At 41.8% G+C, this 16,522-nt stretch overlaps 1 non-coding gene across 1 annotated transcript; it reads left to right on the forward strand.

Annotated features, from left to right (window-relative positions):
* The first annotated feature begins 12,111 nt into the window (after positions 1-12,111).
* trnal-uaa (transfer RNA leucine (anticodon UAA)) lies at positions 12,112-12,194 on the forward strand. Its single transcript has one exon. It is a non-coding gene; the product is annotated as a tRNA-Leu (tRNA).
* Positions 12,195-16,522: the final 4,328 nt, after the last annotated feature.

The raw sequence follows: 16,522 nt of genomic DNA on the forward strand, positions 1-16,522 counted from the left end.
AGGGGAAAGGAAATAAACACGACTTGAAATGAAAGCTAGGCCGGCTTCATGTCGGCCATAACATCCGTACAAAGTGGGGACATTGGTAGCTGCACATCTGTCAGCTCGTGTTAATGTTCATGCAGCCCGAAGGGATCAAAAGTAGATTAATGTTGTAAGAACAGCGACTCCACCACACAGCTACACAAAGACATACAAACTGTTCACCCTTTCAATGAATTAACACCTCACTCTGAATGACGCAGTAACACCCCCCCTCGTGCACAACATTCATTTCCTGTGCAGTGACCATCAGCCTTCTCACATCGCACCGGTGATCAACAGACTCATGTCCAGTTCAGGTGATGTGTGCAGCGATAGCCTGTTTGCTCACTCCCAACACTGATAGTGGAGAGTCTTTATCGGCCGCCGTAATGAGTCACATGCAGGAACAGGACCGACTCATGTCTTCATCTCCACTGGGACCAGACACACTGTGTGTGTGTGTGTGTGTGTGCAAGCCTTGCATAGACGTGTGTTTTTTATTGCATGCCTGTGTGTGTGAAGATGTGTGTGTGTGTAAAGCAGTGCTTGTCCTGAGGCGCTGCCTGCTGTTCCAGCCCATACCTGGAGGCTGACCTCATTTGTTGCTGCACTGCAGCTCCGGACACATGGAAGTCACATGACTAAGCCCTCCCAACGCCATATGGAACAAAAGCCTCCTGCTTACAGACCCTGCTGACCTTATTATCTCAGTATCCATTTTGAGCTTTACACAGGGAAACTCTGCTTCCTCTAGTGCAGCGCTTCCTAACCTTCTTACTTCATGTCATATTAAAATTAACCTGCGACCTCTCCTGACGAGATACAATGCACTTTACTGTTGAATATGTCAGTGAGTAAAGATTGATTGTCCTTCTCTTGAACATTCGTGGGAGCATGAAGAGTGTATCTGGTATTCTGTCAGAAAAAGAGGGAGAAGTTAGAAAAGCCAAACAGCATTTAATGTGTTGTGGGTGTGTTGTTGGAAGTACCGGTGAAATACAACCCTTGAGTGTAAAGTTTACCAGATGCCAACACAGCAGTTTATAACAGTGCGAGACAGGACTCTCCAACTATGGAGGTTTACACGACTGCAATCCTTTTATCTTTCATCATCGTCGACGCTCAGATTACAAAGTGTTCTACCAGGAGCCTGCTTGACCTTTAATGACCCTTTGTTTGTTTTCTGTTTTGTTTGTTTTGCCTCTACGTCAGCTCCCAACACTGCGCTGAAATCCCAGGCCTGTTCACCGGAGCACAACCCGTCTGGTGTCACGTCAAGATGGTTTCTTACATTACATTTCTAATTAAGGCCAAAGTTGAACTTGTCACCTGGAGTCCACCTCCCTGCGTGTCATTCCCACAGGATGTCAGTGTGTGGCTGCGTGACACATTAACATCATTCCAAGTGATAGCAACCGCGTTATTCTCACACCTGTGTCGGCTTTTTAATCACCCCGTGTGAGTTGGACCTTTTTGCTGCAGTTTCACCACAGGAGCATGAGCTACCTTGGAGTATGAGCTCAGTTGGCAGATGCGTGGGAGGATGGAATATTCTTTGCACGTGGGCATGCAAATTGCATTGAATTAAACCGGCAAAACGTGCGCACAGCAGTGCGATTTCTATGCATATGAGTGGAGGTTTATGTAACAGGCGGTACTGCAAAGGAGTTATGGCTCTACAACCTTTATAGCTGTGCCAGCTTTACTGATGATGAATGCTACACGGGCGATTCTTCAGGGACAACATGAGGTGTGTTTGTTTGTGTTTGCGCTCCAGATCTCAGAACCTAATTCCTCTTTGTTGAATGCAGGATTCATCAGGATAATATGATACTGCTCCTAACCCGTCGCCTGCACTGTCATGTCCCGTTAATGATGACCTCACCCTGCCTCAGCGCTGTGTGCGTATGATGGGATAGGGAACAGTGCACTGTGTCTGAGCGGAGGATAAGTCATTGCTCAGACGTCCCTGTGACTCATCCCGCTTGATATTATTCAAGATGAAAGCCAGACTTGCTGCTTGTCATGCTTTCACTAATAACTGGAGGGAGAAGAAAATAATAGAAAAGGAAGGAGAGAAAAGTTTGAGTGTAGGAATAACACTAGAGATGGTGAAAGATGAATGAACGTCACGGGTTGTTTTGCACAGATCGTTTAAAAAGACACAACATTCTGCTGATAATGGCGCTAGATCAAACGTTAAAGGATCAAAGAAGTTATTAGAATTCATGCTGAGGGATGCGTGTACAAACCTTCATCCTTTTCATGGTTCGGGACCCTTCTCTGAAAACCTCAAACGTCGACCTCATGATGGTGCCAGAGGGAAAGTCAGGGGGTCACAGACGTCACGAGGATACATCTGCTGGGAACCACGAATGTGTGTACAAATTTAAACGGTGATCCATCCAACGGTTGTTGAGATATTTCAGTCTGCGTCAACGTAACGGACGGACGGACGGACGGACCGACTGACCGACGTGATCCGTGAAGGAGACTTCCACAAGAAATCATCTACTGACGAAAAGGAAAAGCACAAATCATGCAAGCATGGAAAAGATGGATATTGCTGGCTTAGAATGCACCGCCATCTTGTTCAGATCTGTCACTACACCAGAGAGAACAAGAGCCAGAGATCAGGTCATTTCCATTTCCTCTACCCAACCCATTAGCCCCCGATAAGTACATGTGCATACACACAAACACACTTAGATCGCTGTACTTCTATCCACTGAGCACCATTCATCATCACACAGGTAAGCCCCCTCAGCCCCACCCTGTCATCTTCACATCAGCAGAAACCATTTCACTATTTTGACACTAATTGCACTTTGTCGAGATCAAACCGCCTCTCAGCGTCTCCTCTGCTCACCCCAACATGTTCTCTGACACTTGACAGCCACTGAAAGGGGATTCACATCTCACACATCAGGCTGGGATCTAGTGCGATGTGATAAAAGCCATATTTAATATTCAAACTTCTTTTTTTCCCTGCAACCTGCCATCTTCAACCTCCTCTGCTCTTTTCAACTTCAGAATGACACCTTAATGTGCCAGGTCTTATTCAAAGTGGGTAACAGTGGAAAGATACTGTCTGCACGGTTTGATGCAGTTTTACTGCTGTGGTGTGCATGATCACTGGAAACCTGGGAATCTAAACTAGAGAGGAACCAGGTTATAGCATATATCATAGATACATGTTTCCTTATAGCAGCATCCGATCTTTTGAGGATGGATTATGAGGCTGGTTGATATTTTTCATTAATCTGTAGAAATCTGATGTTTTCTTTAAAGCTAATTCAAAGTTGAGCGACACATTGCTCGTGGCATCTTTCATCAGGAGCGTGGAGCCGCTGTGTTTGTCATGTTTTCAGTCTGCCGTGCTCCCCGATGGGTGCATATCATTAACGCAGGCAGTGAGGCTTCATAATACATGCATGTCCTGCAGGTAGAGCGCTGCACATGTCCTAGTTCCTCTGATCAGAACTCAAATGTGCTATAGAAAGATAAGGGGGAGAAGAGAGGAGAGTGTGTTTGATATGCAGCTCTGGGGATAATAAACAGTGTTGAAGTTCTTCAGGATTTCCTTTAAAAGAAGTAAAAACAACGTTTAATTAGATGCTGGTGCTTCATAGAAGACTCGACTCATCAGGTTGCATACAGACTAAAAAGGAGAGTAACTTGTTGTACTGTGCATCAAAACTCTTTGTGAATTAAGTGTGTGTTCATACTACACGTGTGTGTCGTGTACTGTAATAATAAAACATAAAAATAAAAACAGGAAATGCAAATCGAGAGTTGTGACAGGACGATTCAATTTAAAACATTGAATTAAAACATTTGACTGAGAAGAATTGCTCACACACAAGTCAGTTATTGTAAAACAATGTACACCCGCATCCCTGTTTCTCCCTCTCTCTTGGTTTCGTCTCCACCCAGCTCCAGTCGTGACCCACATGTAAACATCGCTGCAAGAACAACCACTTTACCTGATTATTGACCCGCAACCAGGCCGGCCGCTCGTGTCTGCGCCTGCAGGGCGTCTCCTGCCTGTTCCTCCCCTCCCACCTTGCCAGGAGCGCTGGCAACACCTAGAACAGGAGAAGTGCATAAAGGATTAAATTATGAATGGTGATCCAGCCATGCAGAAAGAAATGGTTGTGATACTAGCATGACAGCATATTTAATTTGTAGATAATTGCACTGTGGGGGCTTTTAAGGGACTCTCACACTGGCATTTGAAATGAAATGGGCAAATCATGGCTGTTGTCACCTTACAGCCTCTAAAGAAACTCAAGGTAGATTAAAAAGAGCAACAACATAAAAGAACAGTGACTGAATGGACTGCAGTTTTAATGGTTCAGACTTTCATTTGAAAATGGAAACCAGGCTTTTACACTGCGACATGCGAGCACTCTGACTTCAGCGTTATGAGAGGGATCTTGTTATTACTCTCAGGTTTTCATTTGGTAAATGTGCTTTTTGTAGAAAAACAATGTTGTATTTGCAGGAATGATTCACACACGTGTGTCGGGAGTTTTGGGGTCAGAGATAAAAGCTTTTCTGACTTGTGTGCTCGTAGAAACCCAGAATCTTGTTCCACAAACAGCTGAAAATGTAAAAAGGGATATTTTCAAAAATGCCCGTGATGTGAGGAGCAGAAATGTGCGCACAGTGGAGACCAAACCTTCGAGTTATTGAATTATTTTGGTTGTGTTAATGCATATAGCAAAGGGTGAGTACACCATCAGCTCCTATAATAAACTTAATACAGACACTCACACCCTTAAGGACAAAAATGTCCCCATTAAATACACCATTTTATGAAATTCATGAATTAATGCATTCTATTATCTCAGGCTTCAAAACTTTACTTTTTACTATTATCCACCAGATTGAGCCATTTTCCCCTTCATGGATTAAATTCATGCTTTGCTCCTGGTTTCCTGCACAAGACATTTAAAATCAATGATGCTGCTAATCATTGACACATCCCAGAATCCCCTCGCGTTTAGTTTGAAACAAATAATTATAATAATTATAAATAATGGTTTTCTTTCACAAAAGGAATATTAGTGAATATGTAAACAAAGAATATAAATTAAAATAAATTAAATATTAAATATTTGGTAGTGATGGTTAAAAAAAGTGGAAAATAATATTAATATATTAATATATTAATATAAAGGCAGTTTTTGTCCTCTTTTTAAAGTGAGGCGCATGTGTTAATATAAACAACAATATTTATATTGAGTATTCTAATTTAAATTGTTAAACTAATTCAATTGTAGATAACATTTAATTAACATTTGACATGGATGTGAGGAGAACTGTCTCAGTACAGGCTGCACTCTGCAGAGCTCCTTACACTGATCTGTGAAACCTGCAGCATCAGAGAAGATGCTATTCGGCATATCATCGGCTATACTTTGTAATATCATACCTGGCAATAGAGCAATGAAAATACCTGTAATATAATAGAGCTCACTCAGGGAGGAAACCCAACACTCCTCCAGCGTCTGCTTCAGTCGTGCTGCACATGTTTGTAATCTCTTCTGCTCGCTGGTCAGCGAAACACTTTGATTCATGTGAATACAGAAGTGGAGAAAAGGTAATCTGTGTCTCAGGAACCAGCGAGCACGCTCGGCAGCTCACAAGAATTGAAACGACCAGAGGTTTGGAGATTTCCATTTTGACAATTAACGAGATAATTCATGTAAATGGTTTCTCATTAGCATATTGTAATGAGGTGAGCAAGCCACTTCACTCACTGCCCTCTTCTTCTTCTAGCCTCAGCATCAGCATGCTACACTGGCGTTTACAAGCAAATTAATACAAAGAGACAGCCGTGAACTCCTGAAGAGGGATGTTGTGTGTGTGTGTGTGTGTGTGTGTGTGTGCGTGTGTGTGTGTGTGTGTGTAGAGAGAGAGAGAGAGAGACAGTGCTGTGCCTACCAGCTGTTTCATTCAGCCATCTGTGGCGTCAGATGTTTGTAAGGATGCTGGAAGTTTCTCAACGTAGTGCGACTAGTGCAAGTGCACATTTTGAGCATTATCTGGCACGCACACATGCATGTGAACACGTGCGCGCACACACATTTCTTTCCCCCTCTCTTTATGTCAGTTCAGCTAAACTCAATTTAGTCTAATTCAACTCAGTTCAGTTCAGTTGGTGATTTCTTGGCATGACATTATATAACTGCCATAAGCAGAGGGTGACAACGTTAATTAGTAAAGCACAGTAACAATTAAAGCACATCAGGCGTCTATTGTTGCAAATCTGAATCATTCACATGAACAAGGCCTTAATCATTTGAAATAGACATCATATTTTACATGTTACATAACAAAAGATGATTCTGGATTGTCACAATTGAGCTTTTATTATCGTGGCTTTGGTCACGTCTTCCATCAAAGTAAAGTCATGAGTGTCACAGTCTGCTTCTCTCTTTACCTGCTGCACCTCCGTACCCCACCTCAGCTCACCTGGGCTCCAGCTGCATCTCATCTCCAATCAAGGCAGTATTTAAACCTCTCCTGCTCACACAAACACACACACACACACACACACACACGGCACAGATTGTGCTTTGATTCATGCGAGACGCTCCAGCGCTTCGTTCCAGACTGTTCTCCTGCTGCTGCAGACCCTGCCAGCCTCTTCTGACTCCTGATCCTCTGCCTGTCCCCTACTGGTTCCTTTTACACGTACTCGTGCTGATTATCCGTCCTGCCCTGTACCTGCCGAGCTCTGACATCAAACATTACCAACTGTTCCCCTGGTTTCCTGTGTGTCCGAACACGCTCTGTTACAATTACATCAGCAATGCAGGAGCAACAAATGCAGTCAGACGATGGGAGTTGTGTCCCGAACTACCAAAATAAGAGTTGAGAAAAGTTGTATTAAACCAGAACTATCTATGGGGCAAGGTCAAGTGAAGTCTTGTGATGGAACTTTTGCCCGTCAATCACATTTTTTAGGGAGTTTTGAGATTTCTTGAGTCAATTTTGTACTTTGGTCCCTTTTTATTTCTGACACTGGATGGTACTCCACTCCAGTTTCCCTGGTGAGAAGTCGTGTCTTTAATTCATGACATCTTCTCGGCTGTATCAATAACCCCCAACTGCTTCAGTGACTGCACAGCAGAGGATTATGTATGAAGCGGGGAGATTGTCAGGATAAAAACAAGTCAAAAAGACTCCATAAAGCAAGCTGTTTCCCTTCAGCTGATCGTCCAGATGATCGCAGCGAGTGCCAGGACGCTGTGAAGAATTACAGAGCTGTTGTCTGAACAGAACAGCCGAGCAGTGCGTCGGTGAGATCCTTCCATGTACCTGTCAGCTTGAAATGATGGCTGACTTCCTGTGGGCTGGAGAAACACTAATAGTCTCCAGCTGGACACAGAAAGAAATCTTCACCGTGTGTTTGCTTCTAACAGCAGGAAACTTTACACCTACGTTAGGTCAGAGGATGACTTAAACATATGGGAATGTCTGTCTTCACCTGGTTTTGGTATTTTCCCAGAAGAAGAAAAGATCTCAGTGTTAAGAGTTGAGAATCAAACCGGAGGTGACTTCACAAACACTGCTGAGTCTCCCCTCCTGTCAGGTACACGATACTGTGAAGAGAATGTGCAGCTGCCATCATGGAGCTCCACTGCTGCTGTGAAGACACATAATGCACTGATATACTGTGTAACGACAAGGCCAGAGTTGGGCGGATACCTGAAAAGACGGTGTTTAAATGGCGGGAGGTCGATTTAGAAAAGACAGACGGAACAGTTTTGGCCCTGCATGGTCTCCACTGTAAAATACTGACTTACAGCATCAACGCAGCCTCCTGAACAAACACTTCAGTGTGACAGTGATATGGTTTTTCCATAGTCGGGGAGGTAGTCGTGCCTTCCAGCTGCTCCAATACGGCTGAGAGCGATCAGTAAACAGTCAAACAAGGCTGATATCTGAAAGTACAAACGGGAACACAGGAGAGAAACTCTGAAGCACAGGGATGCAGGTAGAAGCTACACAACAGATGAACAGTTTAAGAACAATCTAGACTCTAGAAGTAAAAGTATGCATTAAGCAGGAACCTCCCTTTATGCGATCAATATCATGTTATTTGATTATTTCTATTGTTCTTATTATAGTATATGTAAATTGAAACAAAAAGAAAATGGTTTGACTTACAATAAGTACGTTTTGTTACGTTAATAAGCGGTAGACGATGGATGGATGGATGGACGGGACACAAACTTCTGTGAAAATCCAGTGAGTTTGATCCATTTATCGCTTGACTTCCTCCTCACGTGGACTTGATTTGATTGGAAACATATTTAAAATAAACATAACGTAATCGAAAAACATAATTGACAATGCAGTTACGATGTATGGGAACTTCATATTGAGGGGACCATGCTGCTACAAGTACACAAGCATGTACTTACAACACAAGAAAAGGTCTGTACTTCACCACCGCTTTAACTGTCAAACTAAGCTAAGCTAAGCTCACTAAACTCATATTTACTACTACTAGAAAGGACACAAATCTGATTTATTTCCAAGATTTTCAGCTGCTGGTCGACAACGATCTTTAGAGATGAAACCAAAACAAAGCACCTTTCGTCTGTGAGAACTAGCTCACACCTAAGGGACACAGCATTCTGCCGTTTGAAGGAAAGATCAGACCACAGCTTCTTAACTCACTGTGACATTTTCAGGTCAGATTTTACAATGATTGTGTTACTGCTCTCTTGCAGACAAGATGACATTAGCAGGGGCTCTTGTCCTTAGCTTTCTAGCCAAGTGCTGGAGCGTTATCGATGTCCCCCAGCTTAACATCTTCTAAATATGACACATTAACGAGACCTTTTATAGAGTTTTATCTTCTCAGCAATGTATGTTTCTCTGGCTCAATATGCATATGCAGCCAAGACACTTTTCTTGACTTTAGACATTGATATCTCCAAAGTGGCTGAAAGGTAAAAAATCCATTCAAGCTGCATCTGAAACGTCCTTGAAACATCTCTCTTCCTTGTGTGATTTGAACTGCAAAGATAGAGCTCACCAATCACTTGCAATGTTAGTTTATCAAGAACATAGGACCTAGCCAAGTGCTAGCTAAGTGCTAGCTAAGTGCTAGCTACAGTAGGCTATAAATGAAACACTATAAATTGTAGTTTTGCAAAGGTAACACACACCTCCCAATCTCAACTTCACATTGTCAGGACCCTGCATGCCAAACAAACTGATTGATCGATCTTAAAATGCATAACTATACGTGTTCTGTGAAAGAACCAGGCATGCTAACGTCTCCAAACGTAGCTTAGGTTTATGTTGCTTCATGGCTGTTTTGTGTCCACGTCTTACAAAAGGGCATGAAATTTATAGGGCAGAAATCACATCACACAAAAAAAAGAGAAGTATTTTAATTTCAATTGTACTGAAAGTGTTTTGAAGACTTTTCATAAGAAAAAAAGATTTAAGAGGTAATATTGAGTGCATGCAGTAAAAGCTAAGTGCATGTTGTTAGTTTTATACGAGCTAATCTATGCTCACCTGCGGTCACAGTGACCTTATTGTAATGGCATCTTAACAGTCCCTCAAAGTGAGAGCAGACAATTCACCTTAAGATGAAAAAGGACACTAAGCAAACTCTTTCTAGTTCTACTTTGTCTGCACATTATTTCATATCTATGAAGACACCGTACATGAGTGTAACGTCTGTAATATTCTCCAAATTCAAAGACAGATTTGAAAGACACAGACATGTTTACTTTGTTCTTGAAGACAAAGACACTCCCCAGACTTGATAGATTAGGTTCTAAAATAATGATTATTATAGAGCAGAAAAGCTTTTTATTCTAGAAATGAATTGTTCCTCTGACTCAGAGCGCTGCTGAGCTCATCTGACTTAAATGAAACATTATCAATTCATCTCTCCCCATCTACCTAAAACTAAATTTCTTTCTACTCAAGAACTTCCTCTTGTAACCCTTTCATGTATGTTTCATAGCGCAGGCATCCACTCTGTCAGCCCAGTCATATCTAAAATCTCTCACTTGCTTTGATCTCACTGCAGTGTCTCTCTAGGGGGAAGTGACAAGCATTGCTCACAAGTCACTAACATTCATCCAGCAGTTTCCTCCGAAGATAAAGAACATATACATCAAATTAATAAATCATTTGTTGCGTTTATTTCCATCTCCCATCTCTGTCCCTCGCTGCATTGCCCTAAAAGGTATGCAGAAACAATTTAACCCAGGTTTGATCTACGCAAACAGAGGGAAGGAACCCATGTTGAAATCATTACCAAACCTGCACGCTTTCGGCTGTATTTCTCAGCCTCTCGCAGGTAAGATCTGAAGTCGAACCGCAGTACATACTTCAGATATCTGGCTGGAGGAATGTGTGTGTGTGTGTGTGTGTGTGTGCCTCACTGCTTTCCATCCTGAGGTGTGTTTTCAAGGTCTCCAGGCTGCATGGAGGTCCCTACTCCAGGCCTGCTCCACATTAAAGCCACATGTCTCTGTTTTTCTTTCCTACAGGCATGTCATACCTGAAGCTCTCACACATGCACACCGCCGTCGTGAGGTGAAATCCTGGCGACTCCGCGCTGGTGAATGTCATGATTTTACTCGATGTGAAAGATTCATTGGTTCACAGTAGTTTTAGAAACATTTATAGTCAAATGAAACGTAAGAAATGAGTGGACACACTCAACGCATTATATGTCTTTACTGTAATAAGGAACACATCATGAAACACCTGGCAAGAAGATCTTAAAACAACTTTAAAAAGGTTAGTTTTTAAACCTATATGTATGTATGTGTATATATATGGAGCAAAAATATAGTTTATTTCGAGTTGTTCTTATGCTCAACTGATAAATGTTCAATATTCACTCTCCTTTTAGCTCTGTTTTGGTCTCCTCCAACTATTTAGTGCCGATATCTGTCTCTTTAGCTGCTAAATGCTCCGCTGTAGTCACCAGCTAGTCTCTAACAGAGTCTGTCTGCTGAGCAGGTGCTGAGCAGGTCGCGAGCAGCAAAAAGAACGACGCTGTGAGAGCGGCGAGAGTGAACCAAAACAGTAAAGTTGTCGGTCGTAAATCCAAAACAATGAGCTGAACGACAGCTAAACGCTTCATAGAGCTGGTTATAGTTCTGAATTCTTCTAGTTCTTCACTATAAGCGACCTCTTTTACACAATCGCAGTCATTTGATGCATCGCTCACGTCAAAGTATTGATAGAAGCTTTAACCCTACGTGAACACAGAAGCTGCTGTAAGGCTGACACCATGATGAGAATAAAAACTCTTGATTTAGTGGTCACAGGTCGTGTTGAAGGTGTATAGTATATCACTTGTGTAACTATTACGTGTCAGGTCAGATTAATGACATGAGATTAATGTGCTCACATGAAATCCATGTCGCAAAACAATAAAGCTCAACTGGTTTATAAAATTAGGAAGCGACAAAGACCTTTATCAGAACAGTTACGTGTATTCACAGAGACGTGAAGATCTCTCTCTTTCTCTCTCTCACTCTGAGAGTTGGGGAGGAAGGGCTTGAGTTTCATGTTTCCTGTGCTGTATTCCCCGGGCTGTTGGCTGATGTCTTGATGTGAACCGTTCCCAGTTTCCAGCAGCTCCCAGGTGAGTGAGTGGCTACAAACTTTTTACAAGGAAATCTTCTATTTTCTCTTTCTTTCCAGGAGTTATTTTGTCCATTGTTGTTATCGCTACCTCACTCTCCCAAACAAAGAGATGAAATATAGTACAACACAAATGAACATCTCTACATCTTCCTCTTACATCCTTCTCTTTAGCTCTGGAAATGCTTAAAAGCACTTCTATAGAAACATTTAAAGAACATATTCCAGTCCAAACCTCCCTGAATATCTGCGTTGGGACATGAAACACCCAATTTGACCCGTTTGACTCTTCAAGTTAATTAAAAAGACGACTGTTTAGAGTAATACAATTAATTATTTAAGCACGTAAAAGCACAGTGCCAGATGCATTCATGAGGCCCTCTTTAGATAAAATTATTCAAGATTAGAAACATGTATAAGAATTATGGGGATATTAGAACCAGGATGGCCGAGTGGTTAAGGCGTTGGACTTAAGATCCAATGGGCAAATGCCCTCGTGGGTTCAAACCCCACTCCTGGTATACACTTGACTAGTACTCTCTTATGTTAACTTGGAATTTAAGCATTTGTCTCAATATTGAAAGGATTGTTCAACGGTAGTGACGTTGGACGTGGGTTCAAACCCGGTTGGATCCCCAGTCCTGCAGTCAACATGTCAAAGTGTCCTTGGGCAAGATACTGAACCCCAAATTGCAACAGTGTGTGTTTATTCAGTACAGCTGAGAACATTTGAAGTCTGAACAGCACAGAACAATAATGCAACTACACCAAATCTAAAGAAGTTACAAGGGAACGCCACGTTCAGAGTTCCGACCTCTAAACCCGGGGCGAATACATGCACCCGAATTCAGAAAGGTAATGGTTTCTGACGTCGCACAAAAATGAAGGCGCACATTGTAAACGGTAAAGCATCAACTAAAAGGCAACGTGAAATATATTTGTATTTAAAAATACAAATAAATGCATAGCATGTTAAAATATGTCACCAGTGTTATTTGGTCTGCACAAAAGGTTAACAAAGAAAAAGAAAAAGTGTGGAGGCTGCACTGCTGGTGAACACTTGCCAAAGAAACAGCCATGTTTTTTGTTTTTGTTTGGTGCTCCTGGATCGCTTGGAGGTTGCAAGTTGGACATTTCAACTATAAAAATCCTGAGTTCCTGGAATGCAGCATTAATACTATCTGTGCTTCTCTAAAGATAACTTAACGTCTGCATCCTTTAATTAGATAATTTGTTTATTGATTTATTTTCATCAAAATGTCCTTATTGAAAAGGTGTTTATTTAGTAAGGAAGAGGCATTTGTTTATTATTAAAGAGGCATTTTATTCATTTTTTTCATTATTTATCAAGGAGGATGTTTTTCATTGTCGAGGCACTTTGATGCACATTTGTTTCTCCAAGGAAATATATTTTTATCGATCTATTACCTGCTTCTCAGGCTTCTTCCCAATCAGCCGAAATCTGGGGGATCGGTAATGCCACATGGATTTGGGCTTCGAACTGTTTCTTTAATGCATCTGCACCTCTGTCTTCCTGTGTCTTTAATGCATCTGTACCTCTGTCTTCCTGTTTCTTTAATGAATCTGCACCTCTGTCTTCCTGTGTCTTTAATGCATCTGCATCTCTGTCTTCCTGTTTCTTTAATGAATCTGCACCTCTGTCTTCCTGTGTCTTTAATGAATCTGTACCTCTGTCTTCCTGTGTCTTTAATGCATCTGCATCTCTGTCTTCCTGTGTCTTTAATGCATCTGCATCTCTGTCTTCCTGTGTCTTTAATGCATCTGCATCTCTGTCTTCCTGTGTCTTTAATGCATCTGCATCTCTGTCTTCCTGTGTCTTTAATGCATCTGCATCTCTGTCTTCCTGTGTCTTTAATGCATCTGCCATCTCTGTCTTCCTGTGTCTTTAATGCATCTGCATCTCTGTCTTCCTGTGGTCTTTAATGCATCTGCATCTCTGTCTTCCTGTGTCGTTAATGCATCTGCATCTCTTGTCTTCCTGTGTCTTTAATGGCATCTGCATCTCTGTCTTCCTGTTCTTTAATGCATCTGCACCTCTGTCTTCCTGTTTCTTTAATGAATCTGTACCTCGGTCTTCCTGTGTCTTTAATGAATCCTGTACCTCTGTCTTCATGTGTCTTTAATGAATCTGTACCTCTGTCTTCCTGTTTCTTTAATGCATCTGCACCTCTGTCTTCCTGTGTCTTTATGCATCTGCATCTTCTGTCTTCCTGTGTCTTTAATGCATCTGCACCTCTGTCTTCCTGTGTCTTTAATGCATCTGCAACCTCTTGTCTTCCTGTGTCTTTAATGCATCTGCACCTCTGTCTTCCTGTTTCTTTAATGAATCTGCACCTCTGTCTTCTTGTGTCTTTAATGAATCTGCACCTCTGTCTTCCTGTGTCTTTAATGCATCTGCACCTCTGTCTTCCTGTGTCTTTAATGAATCTGTACCTCTGTCTTCCTGTTTCTTTAATGAATCTGTACCTCTGTCTTCCTGTGTCTTTAATGCATCTGCACCTCTGTCTTCCTGTGTCTTTAATGAATCTGCATCTCTGTCTTCCTGTGTCTTTAATGCATCTGCATCTCTGTCTTCCTGTGTCTTTAATGCATCTGCATCTCTGTCTTCCTGTGTCTTTAATGCATCTGCATCTCTGTCTTCCTGTGTCTTTAATGCATCTGCATCTCTGTCTTCCTGTGTCTTTAATGCATCTGCATCTCTGTCTTCCTGTGTCTTTAATGCATCTGCACCTCTGTCTTCCTGTGTCTTTAATGCATCTGCATCTCTGTCTTCCTGTGTCTTTAATGCATCTGCATCTCTGTCTTCCTGTGTCTTTAATGCATCTGCATCTCTGTCTTCCTGTGTCTTTAATGCAGTCTTCTCTCCAGTTTTAATGCTGCTGAGGTGGAGTCGCCTGTCTTTACGATGTGCAGGTTACGATGCCTCCGTCTCCTTGTTGATCCTCTCCTCAAAACAGACACAAAGCTGCTTTGCTTAGCACAATATTTAATGGCAGCGCTGCATTACAATACCTGCGATTCAAAACAGTGTTTTAGAATAAGGGAGAGTCAGGAGTGAATGTAAGACGCCTGCAGCAAACTACTTGCTGGATGAATAGGCTGGAAATTCAGAAACTAAACTTTTTATTCCCTGTTTCAGTCAAAGATTCACATGGGATACATCTGAACATTTTACAGGAGGAGTGTCGAAATCCATGGAAGCAGATTCAGGCTTCCAGAGTCTTTTCAAAGGGTTTAACGTGAGGGAGGCTCACTCCTTGGGGCTGCACAGCAGCAACACTGGCACCGTTCAATATTATGTTTTTTAATTGGAAATGAGGATATTATGCCCCCTGAGGAAAGACAGTAATTATGAAAGCATTACAATAAGTGTCCATTAGAGGTAATTTACTGTAAAGCACAGTGTAGTTTCAAGGCAGACAAATGATGTTCAGAATAACTTCTAGTACTGCTATTGATACTGTCACCATTACTACGAGTACTACTGCGTTTACTGTCATTACTGCTCCTACTGCTATTAAAACTAGTATTACTACTGCAGTACCACTGCTCCTACTCCTACTATCATCCTCTGTAGTACTTCTTCCTCTACTACTTAGGCACGTTTCACTAAGTAAGTACTATGTTCTGCATCATGAGCGCTACTACTAGTCGTACTATCTCTCAGTGCTGCAGGATTAGTATTCTCAATCAGCCACTTGTTGACTTTTTGGAAAGTATAAAAGCTTTTAAATGTACCAGACTTATTTTAAGTCGTAGAGCAATATGTTGAAAGCTCTTCAGCTTGTGTTAAGAGACCTTATTTCAGGCAGCTAATCAAACACACATTGGAGACAAACCATTGACTTAAATGTTGACTTATTTATGAGTTTTAGGACTATTTGTACTTCTTTGTGCGACTACTATTGTTATTGTTATTACAACTGTCAAGCCTACTACTGCTAGTGCTAATAATACTAGTGGAGCTGCCAACACTACTATCAATACTGATACTACCAGGAGTATATTCTTCTACTGCTCTCACTACCTCGGCCTTAACTATCTGCATCCATAACTCAAACACAGCACTGTGTGGACGGTGTGTTCCTGTTCCCTGGTTCTCCTTACAATCTGTTTTCCACATTTAGTTTTGTGGAAAATGTTTCAAAGGATCTCAGGTGAAGTTGTTAGAGACGCACAGGGGAAGAAAAAAAACCCTCTGCAGCAACAGAGGAATTGTTCTGCCTCTGAATACCTCACTCCGCTAAATATAGCTCGGAGATGCATGTCTGTCTCCCCCTCCCTCCCCCTTCTGCGTCCCTTCAAGCCCTTATCTTAATTATTTCCAGACCTTTCAAATACACACACACACACACACACACACACACACACACGTGCGCGCGCACACACACACACAGTAACGCCCTCTCCTGACTTTAACATCAGCAGGAAGGCCTGTAAACACAACACTGGTATTTGTTTTTATCAGCTGTGCGTGTGTGTGTGTGTGTGTGTGTGTGTGTGTGTGTGTGTGTGTGTGTGTGTGTGTGTGTGTGTGTATGTGTGTGTGTGTGAGAGAATGTTTTCTGTAAGCTTATATGCATGGGTATGTTTGTGAGAAATATATCAAACTTAACTCATGAATAGCTTTTATTGCTTGTTGTTATTAAAGAGTCACCAGAACACAAGAGAACTTGAAGTTGAAGATATGAAGCTCTGTCCGTGTTATTTACTGCGGATGTGATGTTTTTAAGCTTTTACACAGTTTTCTGGTTATACATTGGGCTGCTCTTTTTTTATTTGGTCGGGTTTTAAGTTGTGATTGTGTTGGAAACTAACAATCTAACCT

Source organism: Cottoperca gobio, chromosome 17 (assembly GCF_900634415.1).
Source record: "Cottoperca gobio chromosome 17, fCotGob3.1, whole genome shotgun sequence".
Lineage (NCBI taxonomy): Eukaryota > Metazoa > Chordata > Actinopteri > Perciformes > Bovichtidae > Cottoperca > Cottoperca gobio.